Source organism: Anser cygnoides, chromosome 1 (assembly GCF_040182565.1).
Source record: "Anser cygnoides isolate HZ-2024a breed goose chromosome 1, Taihu_goose_T2T_genome, whole genome shotgun sequence".
In the NCBI taxonomy this organism is placed as follows: domain Eukaryota; kingdom Metazoa; phylum Chordata; class Aves; order Anseriformes; family Anatidae; genus Anser; species Anser cygnoides.
In genome coordinates, this window is record NC_089873.1 from 92,693,144 (window position 1) to 92,719,678 (window position 26,535).

The 26,535-nt window shown below is 39.0% G+C and overlaps 1 long non-coding RNA gene across 1 annotated transcript in view; it reads left to right on the top strand.

Annotated features, from left to right (window-relative positions):
* The window catches only part of LOC125181969 (uncharacterized), a 76,485-nt gene extending 50,413 nt beyond the window's left edge, over positions 1-26,072 (top strand). Inside the window, exon 4 of the long non-coding RNA XR_007160736.2 lies at positions 23,306-26,072. This is a non-coding gene — a long non-coding RNA (uncharacterized lncRNA). The remainder of the gene's footprint in view (positions 1-23,305) is intronic.
* The last annotated feature ends 463 nt before the right edge of the window (positions 26,073-26,535 follow it).

A 26,535-nucleotide genomic window follows, 5' to 3' on the forward strand; every position in this document is an offset into this window, starting at 1 on the left:
GGGGGAATGAGCTTAGCAGGATAGCAGGCCTCTGAAGTAATGCCCTCCTGGTCCCTCCATAAATCTATGTTGGGTATATACAGCAGCTTCCCAGGCGCTTCTGGGAATGAAGTGCTCTGCGGCCGGCATTACAGCTGCTATTTCTGATGCCCAGGGCAACCATGGCATCACAGAGCTCTGGACCCACCTGAGAAACGAGACAGGTATTCAGGCATCTGGGCTATGCATCAGCCCATGTGTCCACTGCTTAATGGACATGAAAGCTGACTGAATCACATTAAAATTAGCTCTATAAAGCAGATGTGATACAGCCTATGAAACCAAGAGTATAAGCACAGGAATTCATGGTTGGAGTAACCCCAAGGCACTCAAAATTATGAAAACTGTAAGAATGGCTTTGGTTTTGCTTATTTGTGCTATTCTGAGCTATAGATTATGATTTATTTGGTGTAAATGACTCCCCCACTGCACCTCATTTTTTTTCTAATTGTTTTCACAAATAGGTTATATTCTCACCTCTGCCTTCTGAACTGTGCTCACACAGAGGTACATGTTAAAAAAAAAAGAAGGAAGAAAAAGAAAAAGAAGAAGAAAAAGCAAAGGTGGTTAAACAAATAGGTTTTAAGGAGAAATAATCAGGGAATCACATCAGCTCTCTTCACCCTTACACTCTATCTTTTTATGTGACACTGCAGTGTCATGTTATTCCTTAGGCCCATAGAGGAAATAAGACCCATTATTATCAGGTTGCACTTCTAGCTGAAAGGAAGAATATGAAATGCTTCCACAATACAAAGATGTGGTCAAATCTTTTGGGTTACCTCCAGCAGCTGTCTCCTTGAATAAAGATGATAGATGCGATCACAGAGAATACCGGACGGATGGGGATAGCAGTGTATCATGCCTTGGCTGCTGGCCGCTGCTGTGCTCCTGTGAGTGGGTTGGAAAGGGGAAAGACGAAGAGAGCTATATTTGATTTTATGCTCTCTCATCAGTGCAGGAACCCCAGCTGGGAAGCTACAGGCAGCACAAAACAAAGCAGACCAGAGAACCTAGTCCTTATGCAAATATTTACATCTAGGCATGCTGTTACCATATGAAACAATACCCTGAGGTTGAGAAGTGGAGGAAAGTATTTTAAAGCTTGCTGTGAGCACTAAACAAAAGTAGGCTCTCATCTTGAAAAAACGGGATAGGTTCATGTTCTAGGTTCTTGGGTAACCCTTACAATGAAGAATTTTACTTCTCATCACCCTGCATGGCAAGCAATATTTAGATCTGAGGTACTTTTTCTTACCATAATAATACTTAAATATTACATAAATCTGTAGAGCGAAGAAACTTTAAATGCACAGTCTGAAAAGCAAACCAAAATGCCTAGAAAAACCAACAAAAAAACAACACACACACACACACACAAAAGAAAAAAAAAAGAAAAAAAAAATGGAGAAGAAGAAGAAGCCTGAGACCCACTTTTGCTGTAAAGGAGCATTTCTAGTAAATCACATCCCACTACTGATTAAAGTTCCGCCATCTGGAGTTCACCGAAGTGGCATCTGGCATTCCAACAATTTTAGGAAATATGCTGGAACCATAATAATAAAAATGAACATCCTGGCTTTAAACAGGCACTTTTTCCAGCCGATCTTTTTAAGAGCGATGCTCCAGTTCAACCAGAAGGCTTGGCACACAAACAATTATGCTTGGTGACATTCTGTGGCTTATGCTGTGCTGGAGGCCCACTGCCCTAACACAATCCTTGCTTCTGGCTCTCTTGTCCACGGCCATAGGCACCTACAGAGCTTGACTGAGCCCCCTTAAAGCATGAGTTGTCTTTGAGACTGCCTGCTGATCATTTCCTATTGAATAGAGAGACTGCACTCCTAAATTATCTAATAATCAGCAGAATGCATTTGGGTCTATGACTATGTGCATTGTTATCAAAGGCTTGATCTTAATTAAGCACCGCCCAACCTACTACATTAGGATCCTTTCTATACCTCTGCTATTTGTGAACTGTAGAATGGACTGCTGACAGATCCAACTGGGATCAAAAATATTCTGGATGCTAAATCTTCCAAAGGGTGTAGATGCCTGAAGTTCCCAGGTGCATACAGTCATGCCTGACAACATTTAGGGAATCTGAAGATTGCATTTCATACATCTCCTGACTTTCTCAGTCCTGGCTATGCTAACTAACTCAGAAGCTGCTTCTGGTCAATGCTGCACATCAGGATCCACAAAGGAGATTTTTGCCCACCTGATGAGGTTAGGGATGCTCTGAAAATGACAAACTATGGTCATGGGAAACAAGAAAAAGGCCATCAGTTACATTTTATACAACAGTGATAAAAGGGAACAAATACAAGCTGTTCTGATTTTTTTTTTTTTTTAAGAACAAGTTAGTGACTAAAGCCGCCACAGAGAGACACGGGACTACTTTGAGTGGCTGATTCCATTCTCCGGAACTAGATATAGTCAGGTAGGCCACGCTTACGTTAATCAAGTGCAAGTACAAGTAGATGTGACACAGAATGTGTGCAATGATTTTTTCTTCCTTGCCATTTTTCTTTCTTTCAGTCTTTCTCTCTCTCATCTGCAGCTTTAACCTTTTCTACTTCTCTTTTCTTTACTTTTCTAATGTATACACCGAGCTCTGTCCACTGTGAAGGAGCCTACTACATTTATGTGACTCTGTTTACCCTGAAGGATGTAAAATCACTATGCAAACTTCCACTGACCAGCACACTATAAGCAGGCAGCAGCAGCACAGTCACCCTTGGGTTAAAAAGCACAATAACCACTTAAAAATACACAAACTTCAGGGTCTGTTTTTAAAGTTGAGGTCAGCAGCTCGTGTGTAGGATTTGACCCATGCTACAGATGATATCTCTAGGTGAGCTTATGCAGATGCAGTTACCCAATGCAGATGCAATTACCTAAACTGGAATTTTGCCAGGACACAAGGATCAACATGTCTGTGAAATGTGCCATGAAGTCATTTGTGAAAAGTCGTTGGAAGCTCTTTTTTTTTCTTTTTTCCCAAGTGTCACCCTAAAGGCAATAGAACCAGAACTGCCAGAAATGGTGGCATGTCCCCTGAGATTCTCCAGCACCAACCATGCCCCGGTCCCACCTGTGAGCAGCCTTCCCCTCACAGTTGGCAGTCCAGAGGAATACACTTTACTACAGCCCTGGCTTCTTTCTGTGAGTGATTTCCCCGCACTGTGAGGAAATGGTCTCAAGTCTTCATATTTTTTTAATAAAATGTTTTCCTCTAACTTCTATTCTATTGCAAACTTCCGGAAATAAAAAGCATGTTTCAACTTCTCCGGTTTCATTTTTCTATGTTTTCTGTTTCTTTCCTTCTGATCTTTTTGCTTTCATCTGCTGGCTTTATTATACCAATTTAGCTGCCACAGATGTTTTTTTCCCCCTTTTTTTTAATGGATATGGCAGTGAAATGACTGTTTCTGGCCTTCTGCCCACAGCCACTACTTTTCAGGGTCTCCTTTTCCCCTTACCATCTCTTTAAGTGACATTATGCAACAAATCTCCCAGACGCTACAACACGCTGACAGCTCTTCGTCAGCAGACAGAGTTCCCGCCCGGCACTGAAAGCAGTGTCCCAGGCCATTTCATCAGCTAAGGCAAATTGTCACATCTCCATTGATTTTACTGAGATCAGCAGAGCTGCAACAGTTTACTTCAGCTGGATAAACGGACTGCTCAATTCCCAAAGGACACCCAGAGACCAAGACTCTTTTTTTTTTTTTTTTTTCATAACTTCAGCATCAGCAGCAAAACTATAAGATCATCCTCAATTTTCTCCTCGCCACCCATTAGGAATTTCCCATAGGGATTTCTCCACACTGGCCACAGGTTGGCACCAGCCAGAATAACTCTTTTCTTTCAGGCTTACTGAACGAACGGCAGCTAACTCCCCGTGCTGCAGCACGTCACTGGGACTCGGCAGCACATCCCTGCTACGTTTCATACGCTTTCCCTGTGTGACAAGGGTTTGGAAGAAAGGTTTGATATGCACTTCCAGCAACAGGCAGCCATGGGAAGCCACCTGCCATGCAGTGCAGCTGGCACAGGACTAGAGCAAGGTATAGCACAGGACCCTAATACAGACAGCTGCCAGCTCCTGTATCTCAACCTCCCTCCTCTTTACAGCACGGCAGTGGACTCCCTTACTGGGCGGCATGGTAGCAGCAACTGGGCAGCCCCTGTCCCTGGGCTTTGAGAGTCAGAAAGCAGAGCAGGAGAGGACAAGGGAGGAGCTTTGCAACACTGCCCAATGCTCAACACGGCAAGGTTTTTACACAGGAATGTGAGTGTGAACATTTCAGAGTGTCTTCCCTGTTTGTCTACAAACCAAAAGTTGTTGAAGATGGTCAAAACTGAACAGAAAAACTAGACAGAAGTTTGGCAGATCTTTCCACCATACACTGTTGTCGAATATCTTCTGCTTTGACAGCTATTTCATACAAAAGCAGACAGTACTCTGTGCACCCCCACCTAACTTAAAGAACAGGCCAAAGTCACAGCTGTCTGAGTTCTCTATTTCTTGTTAATTCAAAGGATTTCTTTTTCCTCTAGGTTCCCTCCAGCTCTAAACGCAGTCGCATGTTCAAATATGAAGCTTCCTGACCCTTACTATTTAAAGGGACTAAAATTTGAGCTGCTGGTTTTAGTTTCACCTTTAATCTCAAAAGCAGATGGGCAAACGAGTGAAGAATCACATATGGCCCATAGGTAGAGCCCTTCTGAACAGCATAACCTAGAAGTTACATACCACCTTTCTTTCAAGAATTTCCTTTTTTTTTTTTTTCCTGAAATATTACGGGTAGGATAACCAAAACTCCAGATGGTAAGTGCTTTGCCTGAAATCATGTCAGTGATTACAGAGATATTTCCCGACTCCTCTTCTAATTGCTACATAAAACAATCATAGCTAAGAATCACAGCTGAAGCCCGGCTGCTTTTCCTTCCACTATTATGTTTTCCCTGTAATGAAACATTTTGGTCTTGTTTCTTTTCTTCATATGACCATCAAGTCCTTCCAAACTACTGTGCTTCTTGGCCAACTCCAAATAGTTATTGTTATAGCACACTGGTTTAACAAGCACATTACTGCATATTTGGCTGACCACAGGCTACAGTAGATTTAGTTTTATACTGCTTTCATTAACTGCTTTCAGATCTACCAAGTCTTCTTGCCACATGGAAAGATAAAATAGACGAGGGCTATATCTGTGTTCTATTTCTTGGTCTGTAAGACCAGCATCAGATTTCATTTGCAATCCTTTATAGTGCTGTTCACCTGTGATCTACTCTACTGCCCAAGCTTGCTATTGACTTCAGTGCTTTCAACAACATCTACAGATATGTGAAAGTGCTTGGAACCAATAATATGAAAAGGGAAATGGTGATGTTTGTTTATGAAAATGTGAAGAATATGCTTGCTTCTAAGTAACTGCAGTTGAGACAAGAGGATGTTGAAGAAAAAGACCAATCCCATAAACATTCATCAAAAAACTGTTTCAAAACAGGTGGTTCCATTTCTGTTTCGTTCATCTGAGGTGGGAAATTCACATGGAAGTGGGCAGGTGAATCATTCCTGGTATCTGAAAACGACAAGGAAAAGAAAGGGAGAGGTGCTCAAGAGAAAAAAATGAAATTGTTAAGCTCTTAAGATCTGGAGAAATAATCTAAAAACCATCTAATGGACAGAATGACATGACAGGTCTGGGGGTAAAGCTATCACTAAGGACATTTATCCAAGAAAAATCCCATACAACAAAACTGATTGCAGGCAAGGGCTTGGAGATCATAACTCAGTCAAGTTACCCTCATCTTCTTACTGGTAAAACATTGCTGGAATTGCCACCAGCCCCTGGGTTGAATCACTTCTAACTCAGCATACTTCATATGAAGCAGTCACAGTTCCTCGCTATGGCACTTGTGAGGCAGTGTCCTTATTATTCTGTGTCTTGTAAGAACTGGTAACACAGAAGCAGCAGGGTGCTTATTGCTCTTTTCTGCTGAAAAAAAAAACTGATCTGGAATAAGAAAAGTGGATTATGAACTAGACAGACTGTGTTGCAACTGGGTATATTGAATGATTTGTTCTTTCCTAAAGAGATACACTGAAGACAATTTTCTCTTTTACGTAAGCAACTTAAGGAAGTTATTAGTGGACTGTTATTTCCATTTTATTTTCTGACTGTGCTCATCACTAATGACATTTCCAACAGCACCTTAATACAGCCATTGTTAAGTATCTTTCTCTTGCTTCAGCTTCTTCATTAAAGCTGACTATTTTTTGTTTGTTCTAAAGCTCTGTCAGTACAGACTATGGCAATAGTTATCTCTCGCCAAGTGAGATAATGACTGTAACATAACATTTATATTTGCCCCCCTTTCTCATCAAAGATGGCAAACATTCCTTGTTACTAAATATCAGTGAAAGCTGAAAACACATTCGTTATCTCTTCAGTCTATGGCAATAAGTTTTGTGATAAAACAGAAATCCCAAGTAAACCAGGGATTTCTTAGCCAGAGGCCTTAAATATTCTGTGATGAACATAGATGGTAACTGCATAGTTTCTAGGAGCTCAGGAGGAATATGAGTGTGATATAAAGGATAATTTAATTATTTTCAAGCTTCTCAAGTGCTTTGGGAGTCCCTATATGCCATCAAATATCTCCCATGAGTTTCTACTTTTTTCAAATGAGTTACAATTGCATAACAAAAAGAGCTCTCTATCACATCACCCAATATAGAATGGGCTACATTTATATCCTTATTAAAAAGCAACGTAGAGGTTAGTTTGAAAGGGTTCTGTTGATTTTTACATCATAGAATCCCAAAAATGTTTGGGTTTTGAAGGGAACTTAAAGACCACCCAGTTCCACCCTCCCTGCCATGGGCAGGGACACCTCCCACCAGAGCAGGCTGCCCAAAGCCCCATCCAGCCTGGCCTTGAGCACCTCCAGGGATGGGGCATCCACAGCTTCTCTGGGCAGCCTGTGCCAGGGCCTCACCACCTTCTGAGTGAAGAATTTATTCTGATCTAAATCTCCTCTTTTAGTTTAAAGCCACTCCCCCTTGTTCTGTCACTCCACTCCCTGACACAGAGCCCCTCACCTGCCTTCCTGCAGACCCCCCTTAGCCACTGGCAGGCCACTATAGGGTCTCCCTGGAGCCTTCCCTTCTCCAAGCTGAACAACCCCAACTCCCCCAGACTGTCTTTGTAGAAGAGGTGTTCCAGCCCCTTGATCATCTGTGTGGTCCTCCTCTGGACTCAATCTAAATAATGCTACAATTCTACAATTATTACTAACTGTATTTACATTAGTGTTTTTTTTTTCTTTTTTTTTCTTTGATGCTTTGCTTTATTTCATTCTTAAATAAATTAATGGTTCTAATCCAATTTATCTCCAACTATTTATAATAGATTACATAGACATCATGAGGTCCTGCTCATTTGAATTTTCTAGGGAACTTACAGCAAGGCAAAATAAAACAGCACAAGGCATACTATAAGGAATGAATATAAACTAAGCAGACAAGAAAAGGTAAACTCATTAGTCTTTTCTCTCCAATTTACTTATGCCATCTCCTTCTGATTATGTGATGCTCTTTGTTTTAGTTTTCTCATGCACCGCAGTAGATAACCTTTTGCTTTATTTCATACGTATTTGTGCACCTTAAGTATCACTTGAAATTTCTGGGTTTGGGTAAATTTCAGGTTTCAAAGGAAGTCTGAAACAAAGCCACTGTATTCTGTGTGGTAATGGATAGTGTCCTAGAAACCCTCATAGCTTAATTACAAGTATTCCTCCACCAAGAAATTGTATGTCTATTGAAAATTATACTCAGTTTTTCTCAAAGTTCATCCTGCTTGTTTGAAATTTGAGTTTTTTGAGAAAAAAATCAGCACTGCCTGTATTGCACATTTGCTGCAATTTTGCGTGTATAATCCAATGCCTTATAGAATACTTCCAGTGTATAATCCAAGCTGTGCTTTCTTTACAGCAACAGAAAAAAATCACACTGAAGTGAAAGAATAATGTAGACTGAGAACCACAAAAATGTATAGAGATGAGCAGCGATAAAAATCAGACGTGCATATTAATATTTTGACAAATGAAAAAGAACAGAGAATGAGATAAGACTTCTTAAAAAAAGAAGTCCTTAAAAACAGAAGTTATCTAATTGCTTATTTTACCTAGAGGTAGAACAATCTATTTCTAGCTATCAAGTAGTAATGAGAAGTCATTATCTTGAACTCTTCTTTAATTAACATCAATTCTGATTAGTCAGAATATATTAGTTTTTTTTTTCTCTGTTACCATAGTAGTAGATTCCCCATTAAAGGAGGTATTCAATCAGATATTATCATTTGTGCACCACTTCCATGTAATTATTATTTTATCATGTTTCATGGATTTTATTTGATTTTTTTAATTTTTGAAGGGTGAAATCCATTAGTGGTCAACCCTTTCTTCACCTGAGTAGATCCTGGCGTGACAGGTTTTTACACGTTGTAACCTAGAAAATGGTAATGGATTTTAATCAAAATGAAAGCCAACAGTCCAGTGTTCACAATACATGTTGTTGTTGTGAACTATGTTGAGGCTAGAGGTTCTCTAACTTTCTACAATGAAATTCATTGCAGAATGTGCATAAAAAGAAAGTTGTTTAAACAGTACAAGCCATTGACTTTTTGGAGAAATCAACAGTTTGCTTCCATACTTAAGACCTTTGCTCCCATCTTAACACCAGGATGCATTTGGGTGCACCTCTGATCAGAGGTAGACTGCAGGATAAGGTCTAGATGACTTAGTTGTAGCAATAATGCAGGAGAGAAAAAGACATTTAATATTCTTCATTTTGCTTCTCTTTTTCCTCCTGGTATATTTACCTATATTCTTTTGTCTGTTGATTCTGACATTTGTTGTTATTTAAAAGTTTTTCAAATTAGCTTCCTGAAAGTATCTAATGAAATTTATCAGGGAATAATATTTTTGCAAGATAATTCCATGGGCTGGTCAAAAAATGTCATGAATAAGATATTTTTTTTCTACTCTGTTAGGTTCCACAGGCATTTACTGTATTGTCTATTGAGCCATATTGCATTTCTCTGTAACACAATTGATTTCATCCAGACTGAATTAAAAAAAAAACCACAACACCACAGTGTTATCAAAATGCTAGTTCACCAATCTACACTGTGCTATCTGGCAGTGCTGCCTCTGGGCAGGATGACAGCTGAGCAATTCTGAATGGGGCAGAGGGAAATTCGGGTGCACTGTTTTGAGTAAAGTGGTGTCAGGGAGCCAAAACCACATCGAGTGGCAGCCTGGACCATCGATGCTGTGGGTCTTGGGTGCCTTCCAGCTCGACCAGACTTTTTCATCTGATTATAAGCCAAGTGCCCATTCATGCAGCCCTTAAGACTGCTGCGCAGTCTAGAGGACAGTTTAATCACTAAATGAGTGGGTGTAGAAGAGAGTTACACTTCGGTTAAAATAACTACCTCCAGCCAAAAAAAAAAAAATAAATCAATGCTTCACTTCAAGTTACAGATACAGATTAAGGGATCTCCAAAGATACTACCACTAGCTACATACACACTACTTTTGTAAGAAAAAAAAATATCACAAAAACCAAGGGTATTCCCAGCTATCATAGGGATGACATTCCAGCTTTACATTTTCAAAGCAGGGAATAAGGGATTCAGTCAAAGAGGAATTACAAAACTAAAACCTCTTGTGGTGCTTTGAAAATTGGGATGGACACAAGTCTCTAGTGAGCTTAATGAAGTATCAGAGTAAAAAGTGACTTAACTTTCTAAAAACAGTGCTTTTGTTTTCTATTTAAAGTAGGAAATCAAAGGCATGCTTTTAAATATTTTATTCTGGGAGGCAGCCAAAGAAGAGTTCCCTTTCAAGCTTGAATAGTGAATATGGAGATAAAGTAGCACTTTTGAGAGCCTTTCATATGACTTTCTCCTTGGTTGAAATGCTTGAAATATGGAAGGATAGTGTTGCCACACTCTTTCAGGAGGAAAAGGAAAGGCTGTAAAATGACTTCAGTGTTTTGTGATGTGATTTGGGAACACAGCACTAGACACATTTTCAGTTTAACTCGTGGATTAAAGAAGGGAACACAGAATGAATATTTTTCTTCCTTCGTTTTCTCTATGTAAATACGTGAGCAGTTCTGCTTCAGCAATTAAATAATACCCATCTGTTTTTTTGAACTTGGAGTGATAGCTCTGAGTAAATCAATTACAAATGTTCCAACCAATATAACTGTAACAAAGCCTGAAGTAGGGAAAACTAGAATTGAACTCATCCTTATTCTGGAGTAGAGTCCAGCACTTAGGTGGTTCTGGTTTCCAACAAATCCAACAAGCACCTTCTCTGAGCTCTCTGCTTACGTTCACCCTACTCTCAATTAACACCTCGTTAAAGTGCACACTTGCTGAGCTGTTATTTTTTGACCATTTCTTAGCACCTTAGTATACTTGCATTATTTCCTACGGTTTTATTTGAAGTGCAAACACAGCCATGGAAAGTCCTGCTTGAGAAATCATCAGAAAGTGGTAATATTGACACAAGTGCATTTGCCATTTGCCTCCTCATTATTTGTGTTTGGGTTTCCAGTGAGATGTGGATATTAAATCAGAGGTAGAACAGAACAACAAAAGGGATCCTAGTCTGTAAACCTCCATGGCTGCTTCAAGACTAACTCTTTCCACATATTAATTCCCACATTAGCTGAGACATTTTTTTCCCTCTGAGGAACAACAACGAAACAACAAATAACCCAATGCCCCAAACAAACAACAAATGATGAAAAGAAGTCCCCTCAGACTGCATGCACAACAAAACTAAAGCTGTACCCTCCACTGACTTCCGGTTCTCTGCAGCACAGCTGAATATATACGCCACTGCGTCAATGAATTTTTGGTAAAACATGCAGAGAAAAGTGTCAGAGGTAACAGGATTGAAGAAATCTAATGACTTCATTTGCAGCAGTCAGCCCTGCTCACCTGACAGCTGTCCTATGCGGAGCGCCGGGTAGCAAATCACCACTTCCATGCAGAACTACACCTACTGAAGACTGCTTTTTCCGTTAGCACAAGCAGCTAAATTTCTCATCTGCTCTATGGTACAGCCCAATCCACCCTCTTTAGACAAACTTGCCCATTCTTTGCATTTAACCATTTAAAAAAAGAAATGAACAGGAGAGGACATATATCTAGTCACAGCCCCCCATATTCTTGCTGCCTATTCACTGCAACTTCTGTGGTTTCTCTCTCAAAGACTGCTCTGCACCCCTCTTAAACTTTCCCAGTTTAAACCAGCGTGTATCACCAGCTGTGCTTTGCAGCCTGGTCTCTTCCCTACCACACAAAATTTCCTCTTTTAAGTAGTTATATTCACAGCATCAAAAACCAGGAGTAATTTGCCTGAAGTCAAATAAATTACTCTGCTATAAAATCAGCATGGTACTAATCCTTTTAGGTCATATATATTCATTTAGTAGTTCAGTTCCCTTATTTAAAGCTGAATCTTCAGCTGCTTGGGGACAGGGCTAGCTTCTTGCAAGTCAGTAAGGTTCTGGTGATTTGACCCCATGCTGAGGACTTAGCCTTCGGTAAATGTAAAAATGCACATTGATACTGTAGGCACTCCACTGTAGATGACAGACTTAAAATATCAAGAAATACATTGGCTGCATTTGGGTGCTTTGGACCCTGGATTTGTGTGCTTTGTGCACTGAAACACCATAGACCTTGTCACCCACCAGGTCTGTGGCAGGAGCTAGTACTGTGGTGAATTCAGACCCAAGAAGTATGCATCATGAGAATTCAACTGTTCTCATTTTTAATTTCTTTTTAATAGCTGCTTCCTTTAGTTAACATCTGTACATTTTTACTAAATCATTTTTTGTTGCATCTTGACCTTCTGTTCTATCTTTCAAAATCAGATGTCTTGTGACAGCATACAAAAGTTGTTTTTTTTTTTTGTGCTTTTTGGATTTGTTCTCTCAGTTACTCTTGTCATAAGCCTCCTGGTTTTTGGGATATCTGGTGTAAATCATTTCATACTTTTTTCACTTAGCTGGTTTTGCTTTTTTCTCTGTGCATTACTTAATCATTTAAATGTTACAGGAAATCACTACATTTCTGTTTTATTTTACAGAGGTGAAATCCATTTGTTCAACCAAAAGCCATTCTTGTGCCTAGATATTTCCTTTGTTCTTCTTGTATTTATTCAGTTTTACAACATTAGGGTGCAGCAGAATGGTAAGAGTTTCCTGCAGTGCATTCCTGGAAAAAGTAAACAAGCCTTCCACAAATAAAACAGGATGCTTACCTGGGAGGGAATGATCTGCAGAAAGCTCAGAATACCCCTGTAAGCAAGAACTGAGCTGAAGGTAGTGACAGGACACACTTCCTACATCACTTGTCACAATCACTTGTCACACCCTTGTTCAGGTGTTAAAACACCATCTTACTCTGTAAGCAGACCCATAAAAAAATCAATTTCACTCTAAAGAGAGTAAGTCCCTTCTCAGTATGAACTATGCTCCAGTATTCCTAAGAATTTTGACTTTGATGACTAATTTGTTTTTCTCAATTAGAAAAAAATATCTGACAGTCTCTGTGCTTGCTGACAGAGAACGCAGTTCAAAGCATTTTAAAAAGAAGCATCCTTGGCAATTACACCTACTAAAAATAAGTAGTGCTTTACAATGCCATTAATTACTATAATTACTGTGCCTTGAGTGAGGCTTGCAACAGGCGGGGATTGTTTCAGCACTGTGCATTGCAGTGAAGCACAGCTATGAAACACTCAGGTTTTCATGGTGCATACTTTCTCCCAGATCCCCAAGCATAAATTTCATCAGCATTAATATGAATTCCGAAGCCCATATCAAAGTGTGAAGGATCTTACTATGCTTTTGTACTCTCAGGATCTAAACTATAATTTCAACCATTAATAAGCACCATTTACCATTAGATTTAGTAATGTTATATTATAGTTCTTGCAATTTTATACAAGATGCACTACAAGCTCAGTGAAGACTAAACTGTGGTACTGAATAAACACTTTAAATAATGAAGCAGAAATAAACAGTGAGTGTTAATTTAACAATTTTACTTTTTTTTTTTTTTTAATAAAAGGGAACACCAACAAGCAAAATTGAAATGATACCATACCAGTAAAAATCAAATGTATCATTCAGAGATACCTCTAGGAACAAACTCTAGGTGCATAATGTGCATCCTATCATCTAACTTTTGCCTAGGTTCAGTTTTTGACCAATATGGTTCAAACTGCCAGCTCCTACCCATTGCCTTGTGGAGGCCATTTTGCAATAAAAGAACAAGCCAGTTACTCACTAAATCAACACCGACATTTTTCAAAAGCCTCTGCTCCTGTGGGAAAAGCCTGCAGTACAGCAAGTTCACCTAAGTGAGAATCAATGGCAAGTCTCTGCATACCTGTATTTTTCACATGGTTAGCCCTTTGCTCTGGGAGAAGACAACTCTTCTGTGTGACTACAGGATGTCCCTGCTGTCACCCAGGCCCACATAGGCTGCTTGAATCTTGGGGTCCCCACCCGCAATCAACCCCATCTGCTCTGTGACTTGTACAGCCTGACATCAGTGAAAAAATTGTGATGGCATTTGTTCATCCAGCACCGCATATCCTAAAAAGATAGTCAAGCCAACAGTTACTAAATGAAGTATATTAACTTCACAAGCCCAATCTATACTTTGCCATGAAAACAGGTGCATCTGCAAGTATTTCTCATTAGGAATGTAATTAATATGCATAAACTTGTTTGCCAAGCAATTTGCAAATGAATCAAGATTTAAATTAAATACAGAAACCTCTTTCCTCTCCTCCTTCCCTGTCTAGGTAAATTTTGAAAATAATCCCTTTGACTCAAGCCTCACATTGTTCCAAACTTTTCTTTGTCACCACAGTAATTCTGATACAGTAGAAAGACTTATTTCTGAAAACAGTTTTAGCCTCCAGTTAGAGTCTCCTGATAATATGGTGGATGCACTGCCATGACGAATGAAACCTACTGTTTTCGATATACGATAGAGACTTAAACAGGCCTGTTCTTCACGGAGTTCAATACCATTCCAAAGAGGCTGCCCCTCTAGGGAGGGAGAGCTCAAAGAGACTCAATCACGTGCTGCAAAGAATAGTAATTATAAATCAGCTTCCTTTTTATGCTAATGAATTGTTAGTGAGAAACTTGCCTTGGAAGATACTGACAAGTATTTCTGATATAATTCTGATTAATCAATGTGTCTCTTACTGCTTGTTGTTGTGCATTTGGCCACCCAAACCCACGATACAGCTCCTGGCCCTTGGCTGGAGGACTGAATCCTTTCAAAAACAGAATGACAGAGAGCAACTAACAAATATCCAGGGCTGACTCAAGCTTCTGTGATTTCCTTGGCAAGATGGGATTTTGCAACCCTGAAGATGATGGCCAGAACTATTCTGCTCCTTTCACCGAAACGGGACCAAGGGGAGAAGGGACAGAGCTGGGACAGAAAGTGAGGATCAAGGTCCTGAAAAGACATACTTGCTGGGATAGAAAAGGAAGTAGATGGGTGAATTAAGAGACCAGCAATTGCTGCTTCTTGGAAAAACCCCCTTCCCTCCTTAGCTGCAGCTGTCATCCCACAAACTCTGACCTTCACTTTCCAGTGCTCTGTGCTAGGCAGAACAGGCAGTGTGGCTCCAATCCATTTACTGCCCCAGACAGCAGCTTGTGTTGCTCATATCTAATGCCACTCTCTGAAAAGCATTCTCCCAGCAGGAGTATTTGAATAAATAATAATTTGTGCTAAATTCCCTGATGTCTTTGAATTCAGACGCTCTGACAACAGTTACTGGCAATCATGAGTAACAGGAATCCACACATTAATTCAAACAAAATGTGGCTTTTCATTTGTTTGGTTTTGTTTTGTTTTATTTAAGACTCAGTAAGAAGTGTCTTCCCACTATTATTTTTATTCTACCAGAATGATTAATTTTTTATTTATTTTATTTTTCCCCCATCATCTATTAAAACTTTGGTTGTTCTGCACACACATTTGGAAAGGGTGCAGAACTATTCCCCCCAAAATTACCTCTGGACTGTGAACAAGGCTTAACCACTAACTAACCCTCATATGATTTCAGCCTGGGTTAACCAGCATAGACATAACTCTGGAAGAGAAAAAGTTGAACATTCCCATGCTGGCCTCTCAAGCCTTTCCATTTTTCCTGAATGCATATAAGTATGTGCATCACATGAAACACAGCTTGGTAATTGCCTTTCATTCCTTCTCCTAATACAGAAAAAATGAGAGAACAAATATTTTGAGAGGGAAGTTTAGAGACCACTTTCTTGCTGCCATATGACAGCATGAACAGATTTGGTTTTTTTTTTGTTTTGACCATGTTTCTTTAACTTTGGTTACAACTTGGCAATTTCTCCTGCTCCTCAGCAGAAAATGGTGGTAGGTGGTCAATGAAAGCAAAGATGGAGGAAAAAAGTCACCACTGTTATTATTAACCAATATGCGAGATGCTTGCACAAAGCGTCACAGTCCTGTATCCAAATGGATTTTTTGTAGAGCATGAAATTGTACAAAAGTAGCTTCCAAAATTGTATGAAATTATTTCTTCAATTGAAATGTCAAATCCATAGATTTTGATGATTGCATGGATCTTACTTCCTTCATTTCTGCGAAAATCAGTATATTGTGCTCCTGGCGTTCCATTCAATGGAACTAATTTGAAATGAAAGACTGAAGCATGAATTCAACTGAAAAAAAAGTGCTTCATGTAGGTGAAACATAAACTGCTCTTTTTTTCCCCTCCTCTGTCATCATCAGTGACAGTCAAATTGGCCAGCACTTTGAATTAGAATCCACCTCTGAACTATGCAGGTAGTGAACAAATCGTATTATCTATCTATATCAGTGCACCAATAGATTGAAAAATTCATTATTTGATTCTCTGCCTTCTCCATTAATTAGTTAATGTTTGTAAAATGCTTTGAAAATGAAAGGAGCTATATAAGCAACGTTATTATCGTCACACACTTCGGGGCAGATAAAGAATAAGTTAATGAAAGTCTGCAATAAGAAGAAAATGGGTGAAATTTAAATGAGGTGTATTCTGCAGAGACTAGAAAAGTGACCAGATAGTTGCAGAAAAGTTCAGATAGGACTTCAATATTACACTGTAATTCTGAGATTTGTTGAATGCCCAGCACAGAAATAAATTGATGATCTTAATCCATATCCTAAAGGACAAGGTTGCCCTTCATCAAATCATCACCTTTTAATAGGGTTTTTCTACCTAGGAGATAATAGCACCTCTGCAAGGTGTGCAGCAGACTGTATGGGCACAGAAAGTTCCTTCTTCCCCTCCTCTGACTCGGTGGAGCAACAGATATCTCCAGTTTTCAGGGCAATGTGAATAGTAGAGGGATATAGGTTTTTTTCCAGACTCCATTGCCTATTCAAATCTCTCCAGGTAACGAGGTCCTTAGTACAGGATTAAAACTAGTTTAAACTAACAGATATAAGTTAACAACAAAGTTTAAGAGAATAATGCATTTTTAGATTGCTAGATATTTTCCATTTAAACCAAGACATTCTCCAGATTGGCTGGTTTCAAATGCTGGGACAGATTTTGCTATTTTGTTGTAGCTCTTCATAAGGAAAGAGTTAAAGGACTCTGTTAATAAGGTGTTTTAGGAAGCGGACAAGCTGCCAATCTTTTGTTTATAGTTAGTGGTTTGTGGCTGAAAGCAGCTTTACTATTCTTCCTTCCAAACCTTTGGGGCTGAGTTCATTGCTCTGAAATTTATTTGTTAGAAGCCTTTAATTACAATTTAATATCGAAAAATCTATTTACACACAACTGCTGAACTGCTGTTAACCACCACTTCCTTTTGATTAACACCATTCAGTCTGTAAGGCTGGTAACTACACATTTAGCAAGATGGACAGTAACAAAGAAATGCTTAAATCCAGAACTGAACCCCCTTCATTTTACTACCTCTTTTTCTGTTCTGCTTCTGTGTCATTTTGCCTCTAGACTTGTGTTTCCTTCTGTAGTTACTTTACTGTCTTATTGCTACAGCTCCTGCAGATAGAAAATATGAAACTCTACCTGTTTTTGCATTTTTTCTCCACAAAATCCAATATTGCTCCCTTCCTGGAAAAAAAAAAATTATCTTAAGAGGAGAATAAATATTACTGATGAAATCCCAAGCTTAAGACTCGTGATTTCTGTAGATCTAGTGTTGTCTTTACAATCTGATCATATAAACTCTGGAAAGAGGTTTGGTGATCTCTTTCTTTTTGAGACTTATTGTGAGGAACTCCTTAGAGAAACTGTTGGTTAATCTACTTTCAACATAACTCATATGAAAAGTCATTGCTCACTGTTCATGAGTTTTGAAGACCTGAGTTTAAAAGCCATGAGAAAAATTCTTGCTTGAGTTTCATCTTGACAAGGATTTACATCCTTCTAATATTTTCATTTGTATTTTGCATTCCTCAGTACATTAGTGGGCAAAAAACAGCAAGGGACTTTAAGCAAAATTAAGCAAATTTCAGTTTTATTTGTCCCAACATTTCTACTAGATATCATGAACTATGGCTTTTTCAAAAATATAACTTTTATAAAGAAAAAGTACATCAAGTTAGGGGGTCAAAGTTAATGGTAGAGAATTTGTAAGATCTGAGGTATGTGCCTTCCATGTTTGTATGCTTCTAGGTGTTCGGCCACAGGTCTGTCTCCTTCTGTCCAGGAGGGAAATAACAAACATTTTGTAATCTTTCAAAACAAGCTTAGCAAGAACCTTAACAGCCAAAGACTGTACAGCTTTAATTAAGATGACTCTTGAGTGATTATATTTAGATATATAGTTTGTCAATACCATATGCCCAGTATTTTAAAAATTTATTTCATTACTGGTAGCCAGGAGATGTAGCAATTAGGCACTGATTTATCTGCTCTGCTAGAAAATAAACATTTTCTGTCCTGTCATTACAGAAAGCATATTCTGGTCTGAAGTCAGAGCAGAGACAGATTCTTGGACTGATCGAAACTTCCATGTGCAATGACAGTTTGGTAGTTTAATCTGATTTTTCATTTGCTTTCCAGATTTCTCTGGAAACGTTTGCCAGTGCACTTCCTGGCACAAAACACAGGGGAAAATCCTGTTTAGATTCCACACCACTTGCATTGTCAAGTACAGATGTCAAGGGAAACACTTCAGTCTTAAAAACAAACAAAATAGTAGTAAGCTCACGGAAGAGAGAGGTATGAGTGAGAAGAGAAAAACACTTTCCTGAGATAACCTCATATTTTCATACATAAAAAAGTAGCTGCGATTCCTTTATTTGGTCTTTTCCCAAAGGTTTAATATCCATGTGCCAGCCAAAATTAGGAGAAATACTAGGAACAGTTGCATGGGCACTGGACTGCAGCAAAAAGAAACAGATCTTAATGCAAAGATAGATGTATTAAGAGAGAAGTTCATGCTCATCAAAAGCAAAGCAGGGAAACAGCAGAAATAAAACCAAGATTCCCTTAAAAGCACTGGATGGTTTTATTTCTCTGCAATTCATGTTCTGTACATTGATATCAAATCTATGCTTTTCGGAAACTCACTGTGAAATTACATGGTATCGCCAACATGAAGCACTAGACAACAACATCAAGGTTGAAAGTCATGTGCTCAGCAGCCAGAAAAAGCCTAAATAAGGGTTACAAGGGCAGCTTCAGTTGGATTCTTTTATTTGTGTACGCTCATTTTGAGAAGAAACTGTCATAAGATTTTAAAATGGCACTAAACAAATTTCCCCCCTTAATGTTATTCTTGGAAGTGGCTAAACCACTGTTGCTGAAAATTTCCACGCAATTACTCTGGCTGAAGTATATGTTTAACATGACAAGTGTCAGTCAACAAGATTACATTTGAGCAAAGTTACACACAATTAGGGAACTAAAAGCTGTTATTATAATAAAAGGAAGTGCTGAGCAATCTTAGCTATGGTCTTAGCTACTAGTTCAGGTCCTGCATATAATACAGTCCATTTCTTTAATGCATACTTCTCAGGGCTGTTGCAAGGATTAAGAGCTCTTTATGTGAACTAAAGTGTAACCAGCTGTCACCAGCTGGTTTTCTTCATTCCCTGCCTTCAGCGATAACTGAGTTCAACTGCCGTGCATTGTAAAGGAAAAAAAATAATCAGAGTGGCTGAAAGAAGAGTCAGATGCAATTATTTTCATAGGCTACTCTTGCTTCTGTTTTTAAGAAATAAACTATTTGACTAATGTCAGCTGATAGTCTGGAGTACAACATACTCAACTTACTTAAAGCATACTGATACACAAAGAGGTACGATAAGAGAAAGAAGGCACCAAAGTGGCAGTCCTGGTTCTCTGTTCTGCCTTCCTACTCCTCCTGCCACCCCACCAATTTGCTTTGACTGTCATCTGGATGGCAGCAGTGCTGCTCAGTTTCCACCTTTGCTTAACTCTTGAGGCAGAATACCTTTACTTAATAAAACCACTTAATTAAAAAAAACCAATCTGATAATAACTTCAATTTTTCCTGCTGGACTCCTCAAAAAATATGTGGTTTTTTTTTTTTTTTTTGATAATCAGACGAGTTTTATCTTCAGCAGACAAACCTATTATTGCTGTATAAGTACATTTCATTTATCTCCCTTTTCTATCTTCTCATGTGGCTTTCCAGATGAAGGCCAACAATAGTTGTCAATGACTACCTTGTACTTTAATGTTTTCTCCATGTCATACTTTTACAAGGTCTTTTCTAAGTCAGTTTTAAAAACATTTATAAACTGTATCAGGGGAGTAGGGGGTTGGAAGAAGGCAGAGAAAAGGGATCCTGATGTTGGCTTTTCCTCTTTCAGGATTCATTTTTGACCCCCATCATCTTTTATCTTCATCTTTCTAGTCTTCCCTTCTTGATTTATTCCTCCTACTCTAGTCTGAATCAACTGTTGTCCTGGGAACACTGAAAACAGTCCTCATGAGATTCACCTGTGGTGCATGGTAAGCTGACGTATTAGGGGGAGAAAGAAAAAGCCTGGCAGACCGAATACTCTCCCCAAGACATATCCCTACCTCATTGCTCTGCATGTTTATTAAACCATAACTACAGACCATTCTCTCCAGTAAATAATGAGTTTTTGCATGAAGACAAAGTCCTTCTTCATACATCAGACTGCTCTAAAACATGAATCAAAATCAACTAAAAAAGCCTACAAAAAGGCCAAGGATTCACACAGCCAGCCTTTCCTGGTTATAGAGGCCCTAGAGTTAGAATGAGTCCATCATTCTCACCTGTGAAACTCCAAGCTCTCCAGAACTATGATGTTTCAACACTTGTTGCACCCTACTAGATAATGGGACAAACAGGTGTCACTACGAAGAAATTAGTAAGTCTTGCTGCTGATGCACAAGTAAAAAGCAAATCTCAATTCACTCCTCAGTTCCCCCTTTTTTGTAGCAGTCTTCCAATGTTAAAAAAAATTACTTTAATTATACATTTGGAAAGAACTGTTATTTTTTCCCAATGCCTCATTTCAGAATTTTCTGACTTTGTGCAATTTAAGTATAATTTTAATATAACTGCAGTGTGTGTTAGTGAAGGGGAAAATGTTGCGTTAAAATTACAGGTTAGATTAGCTGAGGAATAGTGTGCAATTCGGATTGTGGCCTTAGTATCCATTATCTGATTATTTCCTTGCCAGCACACATACACACAAGAACAACCGTGCAATTTAATGAAATAATCGTATCCATGCAATCTGTTTAAAATACAATAACTTAATAATATCATCCACATAAAGTTTTAGACTGCAAGTGCATTACCTCTGGAAGATTCTGAAGAAGAAATTAAATTGTAATCAAGTAATTATCTAATGAGGTGTGACACAATACACTTTTGCCAGCAGTAAAGTGAAATACAGAAGTAAAACAGATAAAATGCTTTCTCCAAAGTGATAAAAAGCTTCAGCTCTACAATATTATAATTATGGCAAATGTTAATAGCTGTTTCAGACTGAAACATTTTGTAAAAGATTTATAACATAGTTGTCCCATGATTTGCACATGTATGAAACTTCATCTGAACTATTCTGAATGTGATACAACCATTAAGTCAACCTCAGAACACCTGTCTGAAAATATTATTAATACATTACGATACATAAGGGTAAACTGAGGCATAAAGAACTTGGCTGAGTCCCTTAATTGTGGAAAAGCCTACCTATTGCTTTCAGTAATACAGAGAGAATCAATATTCTGACCTCATGATCAGATTTCACAAAAATCCCAGTGCTCTCACACAGACCCGGATTGTCAGGAGAGTTGAGATTTTACTTACTATTTTGAACTGTAAAAAACAGCCAACATATTTTGCACAATATCCTTTAGTTCAGGACAGAGCTTTAAGAATTTTTTAGAACCTGATGAAACTTACAGAGCTTTTAGAAGTATTTGCATCTTCATGTCCCTATGCAATTCTGTGTACTTGGCCCTTAGACCCAACTTTTAAAAATATTTATATGCATGCTTAACTTAGGGCACGGATATAATTTCACAGTACATACAACCATGATGGCCGGATTAGATTCTCAGTGAAAGCAGTGAGAGCAGCAGATTTGGGCCACATGCTAGAACCAGTACCACATACAAATACCGGTACCCTGTTCCCATGTGTGTTGGTCTAACAATACGTACATGTGCCTCCACCTGCAAGGTAGTGCACTACATCTAAAGGTACTTTTCTAGCACTTTTGATGAGTCCTGGATGGGACTTCTGTCTTTTTCACTAGGTTTTGTTTCTGGCACAATTACCGTTCTCAAACAGGCTATTCAAAATCCATTCTGAAATTCTTTAAGTAAGTCACACAATGCAGGCAGTTCAGCTAGGTGGAATCTGGCTCAAAGTGCTTTGCCTTGCTATCCCTAAATATTAATGAGATTCTCTTCTTCAGGCAGCCTAGAGATCTGCTGCAATTCACGTCTACCTGTAAACACTAAACACAGTAACAGCTCTGTTCAGAAACAGTTATGCACAGTATCTTCAGCTATCTCCCATACATAATCTCTTGGTATGTCACATCCAACTTGAGCATGAAGAAAATTGGAATAAAGCTGTAAAGTTAGGATAATACTAAATAATGAGAGAAACTGGTCAAATTTTGTCAGCAGTTTGGAGATTACCTACTCTTATGTCCATCAATAAATCCAAACCTTGAAAAAAACTTTTGGTCAGGACATTAAGATGAGAGTGTCAAGAGAGAGACCAATAGAGAATAAATCCCAAGTCCATATAGAATATTTCACCCATGAAGGGTGAATATTACCTTTCTTCTCTCATCAGTGTAAAAACTCCGTAAGTCATGGCTGCATAGGCATGAATGAATTATGAAGGTCTTTTGCTTTAGTAAAAGGAGCAGGATCAGCATTTGTAGGCAAGACATTCTATTTATTCTATATATTTCTCGATTTGTTTTAATTTAAAAGTGTTTTAAACTGTCAGTTCTCCTAGTAAAGAAATGATCAGAGAGAAAAATAGATCAGATTCATTAGAAACACATAATATGGGTTTCTACAGGTGACCATAAATAATGTTGATTTCTGCAAATGGTTCTTAATTCCATTTTTCAATGAATGGCAGGCATTCATAAGACTATCTTGTTTCATTCACTGCTGCTCTTCTGCGCCAAATGAAACAGGAAACCTCTGAAAATAGATGTGCAACTGTGCCATTTAAGACCATCTGAACTGGAGATTACATAAAAGTAGAGCTTCTGCCTTCAGAAAATCTATTTCATCATTTGTTCTTATCCTGAATCAGACAGAAAGCCAAAATAACAATGTCTCTGTGAGAATAAAATGTTATGAACTGTGTCACCTGGAAGAAAAGAAGTGCCATAAAGGTATGTCTCGTGCTGGGTCCCCAGTGCTTTCCATGCAGGCTCGTGGGAACTGAAGTTCAAAGTTCCTCGCATGCTTCCCCTCCCCAGTCTCTCTTTCAGACTCCCCTTGTGGTCTTACAGGGATCTAGGCAGACTCCACCTCACCTTGGTTCTCCCTGTACTTCACTGCCCTACCATCTGGACTGATGGGATTCTGTGAAACTACTTGTTTCCGTTCTTCTAACTGAAAATCCTTATATTCATCTTTTTTTTCCCCACAGAAAACTTTCTAACAGGCGCATTTTTCATTTCCAAACTTTCTGCCTGTGGGAGAATGACTTAAGATGGAAGATACATCAATGTTATGAGGCAAGAGGAGGAAAGAGGAGAAGGGAAAGTGAATACCATGTGGTTACAAGGCTAATAAAGAATTCCTTGAAAAGTTTTAAAAACAGAAAAATGGCTTTGCTGCATCTATGTTTCAATGTTTCATCTAACATTACAAAATAAACCTGAGTGAAACACTAGAGAGAGCAGTTTTGTCTCCAACATTCTTGAGATTTTCACATTAGTTCTGGCTGAATTCCCTTTCAGAATAATTTTAAAATTGTTGGGTTTTTCAATTGTTTTGAAATACCATCATGGCAAGCCCTTGTGTTCTCTTTGTACTATCCAGATGAACTGAGCTCAAGTCCACTTACTCCTTTTGATGGGCCAGTCCTTTCCTTATAGGTGCTTCCAGCCACTCATCTGACCTTGCACTGCTAGTGAACGGAGGAATGTATCTGTTCAACAAGCATCCGCTGTGTCACCACCACCTCTGAAGACAATGGCAATCACCATATGCTTCTAACCAAGCATATGCAGTGTGACAAGAAAGTATTCTTCTGCCTTTCCCACTGTTCAGATGATAGAGACTAGCCCCTGAAGTAGGACGACAACAACAACAAAACAAATGTCCATTGGTCTGTTAGAGAGAACTTCCACAGCTGAAGCTCAAGAGACCCTGCGCTGTCAAGATGAAATCAGAACAGGCATTACCTTCTTATTTGATTTTCTTCATCCTCAGAGTCTTCCTATCCAACTTTAAGCTCTACTCAATAGCTCCGGAGTCCAAAACTGACATTAGGCTGGTTTATTAGCTTCCACTAATTGTTAATCCCTGCTTAAATGAGACAAGCCTGAATCTGAATTCACCTAATGAACTGCTGTAGACTTGCAGCCATCTGATGCTGGTGATTTTTAGTCATCAAAATGCCACTGGTATTTCTATTGCCTGTATTTCTTTAGTGACATTCAGTAAAGGCCCCCAAAGCACTGTATACTTCGGCACGCAATGAAAAAAAGAAAAAGCAAAATGACACACACACAAAAAATAAACGGCTCCAAGGAGAAGTCCAATATAAGGAAAAGTAATGGCAATATGCACTTGCACAAACATAAGCTTCTCAGCTGCCTGCTGATTCTGAGATCAATGAAGTGTTTAAAGGAGAACGTATTTGAAGAGTCACCTTTGATGCCCGTATCTCTTGGGCAGAATTGACTCTACTCTTTCACCTCCTCATACAGAGACAGATCACTGAAAACAAGTTTTCATATAGCAAGTTGGATGGCTCCTCCATCTCAGAAGCAGTTCCAGATCATAGTGCTTTTGAATAAAAGGGGGTAGTTTTGTTTAGTTAATTGGTTTCTTGTTCTCCCAGAACTTCAAGGAAGTAAAAAAGAACCAGTGAAAATGTTTTTCAAAAGCTCAGAACTGTTTTGGTTATATGAGCCTCATCAGTAGCAGCAACAAAATACCCTCCTGCGTTGAATCCTGCAGCCTGTCAACCAGTTTAAAAGCATGCAAACATACTAAACCATGAAAAAAGAAGAACCACCCCCCCAAAAAACAACACAAAACAATCCAGATTTCAAAAGGCCGTTGTGCATATTTATAGGAGTGTAAGAATGTACAGAGTCTTTCAAACTACCTTTTAAGTTCGATCAAATGCAATCAAGCCCCAGCAAAATGGGTCCAGTCCATCCACACCTCCACTAGCTGAGCTACTGAAGCAGAGGAATAAGTCACCATCAAATAACAGACAGACAATGTGGCTAAATTGGGCCTCAGAATATCCAGGGAGTCTCCAGGTAGCCAAAGGAAAGATTAGAGACATACAGGAGAGGCATCAATTAGAAACTGACACCAGAGAATTAAAAGGTGATCTTGAATCAAAAGGGATAGCGTAGACATGGCTTAGTGTCCTAGCTTTGTTTCTGGTGAATCAGTGCCACCACTGTGCTTAAGCAGGTGCTGGGTTATAATGACCTGAGAAAACTCAGGATCATTTACAGCAATTAGGCTTCTTCCCTAAATGAATAGAAAGCCAAAGAGTTTCATTTTTTTTTCAAATACAGCAACTTCTGTCAGGAGAAGGGAGTGAAAGGAGAAGAGGAGTGAAAAGAAAGAGTGAAAGGAACCAAGTCAAACCCAGTTTCATAGTCACCTTATACCTTCCCCACTTCACATGTTCACCTGTTGGTGTTCAACAGACATTTGAACAATGACCTCATTCAAATACTTTAACTTTTGGTTTAGCCCTGAAGAGGTCAGGCAGTTGGACTAAACGATCTTTGAAAGTCCCTTCCAGGTGAATTTTTCTATTCTCTTCTATTTTCATTTCTGTTTCTGGTGATGGGTGGCACTCATGTGGACAAATCTGCGAGGCTCCACTAAAATGTAATATTTCACCTCCCCATTGTCATTCTCAGGACTGCAGCTAGGGAATTTTTAAGATAAGAATCTGACTTTCAAACAGCTTTGCATCGCAGAGTTTCGGTGTTGTAACAACAATAATTACAACCATGAATGATTAAGTCCGGCAGAGGCAGAAATGTTCTGTTCTGATAAAAGGGTCTCCAGTTCCTGTTCCTCTATATACTACGGCATGCATGGATAAAAAGAAAGCTAAACACACTTCCTCTGCTCATTTTGTCTTTTGATCATGATCCTAGCTTCTTCTAAATTCTAAAATGAGCTAAAGGAGTATAGTCCTGTGGCTATATCATCAAAACCAACAAGAACTGCAAAGCCACATCTTAGCAAAATATTTAGAGGCTCTACTTGTGTTACTCTTCCTGCTCTTTTATAGCTTGCATGCTACTTTGTGGGAAGAATGGGTGCTTAGCACCTTTCAGGGTCCTGACATGTACAACTAAAACAGAAAGGCTAAATGTTGCAAAGAAAACCTTCCTCTTAGGCTCACTACTAAACAGAAGGCACCATATGAAGTGATAAATGTCTGTTGCAGAGTCTCCAAAATCTCTGGGGATTTTAAAATCTTTTCCACGACTCCCCCATGCTCCTGCCCCCTGCCAACTCAGGCTGAGAAGCTGGATGCTGGGCAGGAAGGACCAAGAGGGCAAGGAGAGCTCCTGCTCTCTGATCCAGTTCACTGCAGTTGACTGATGAGGGTCTTAGAGTTGCTTGTTGATTTTCAAGACCACTGTGCTCTTTCCAAGATGTTCA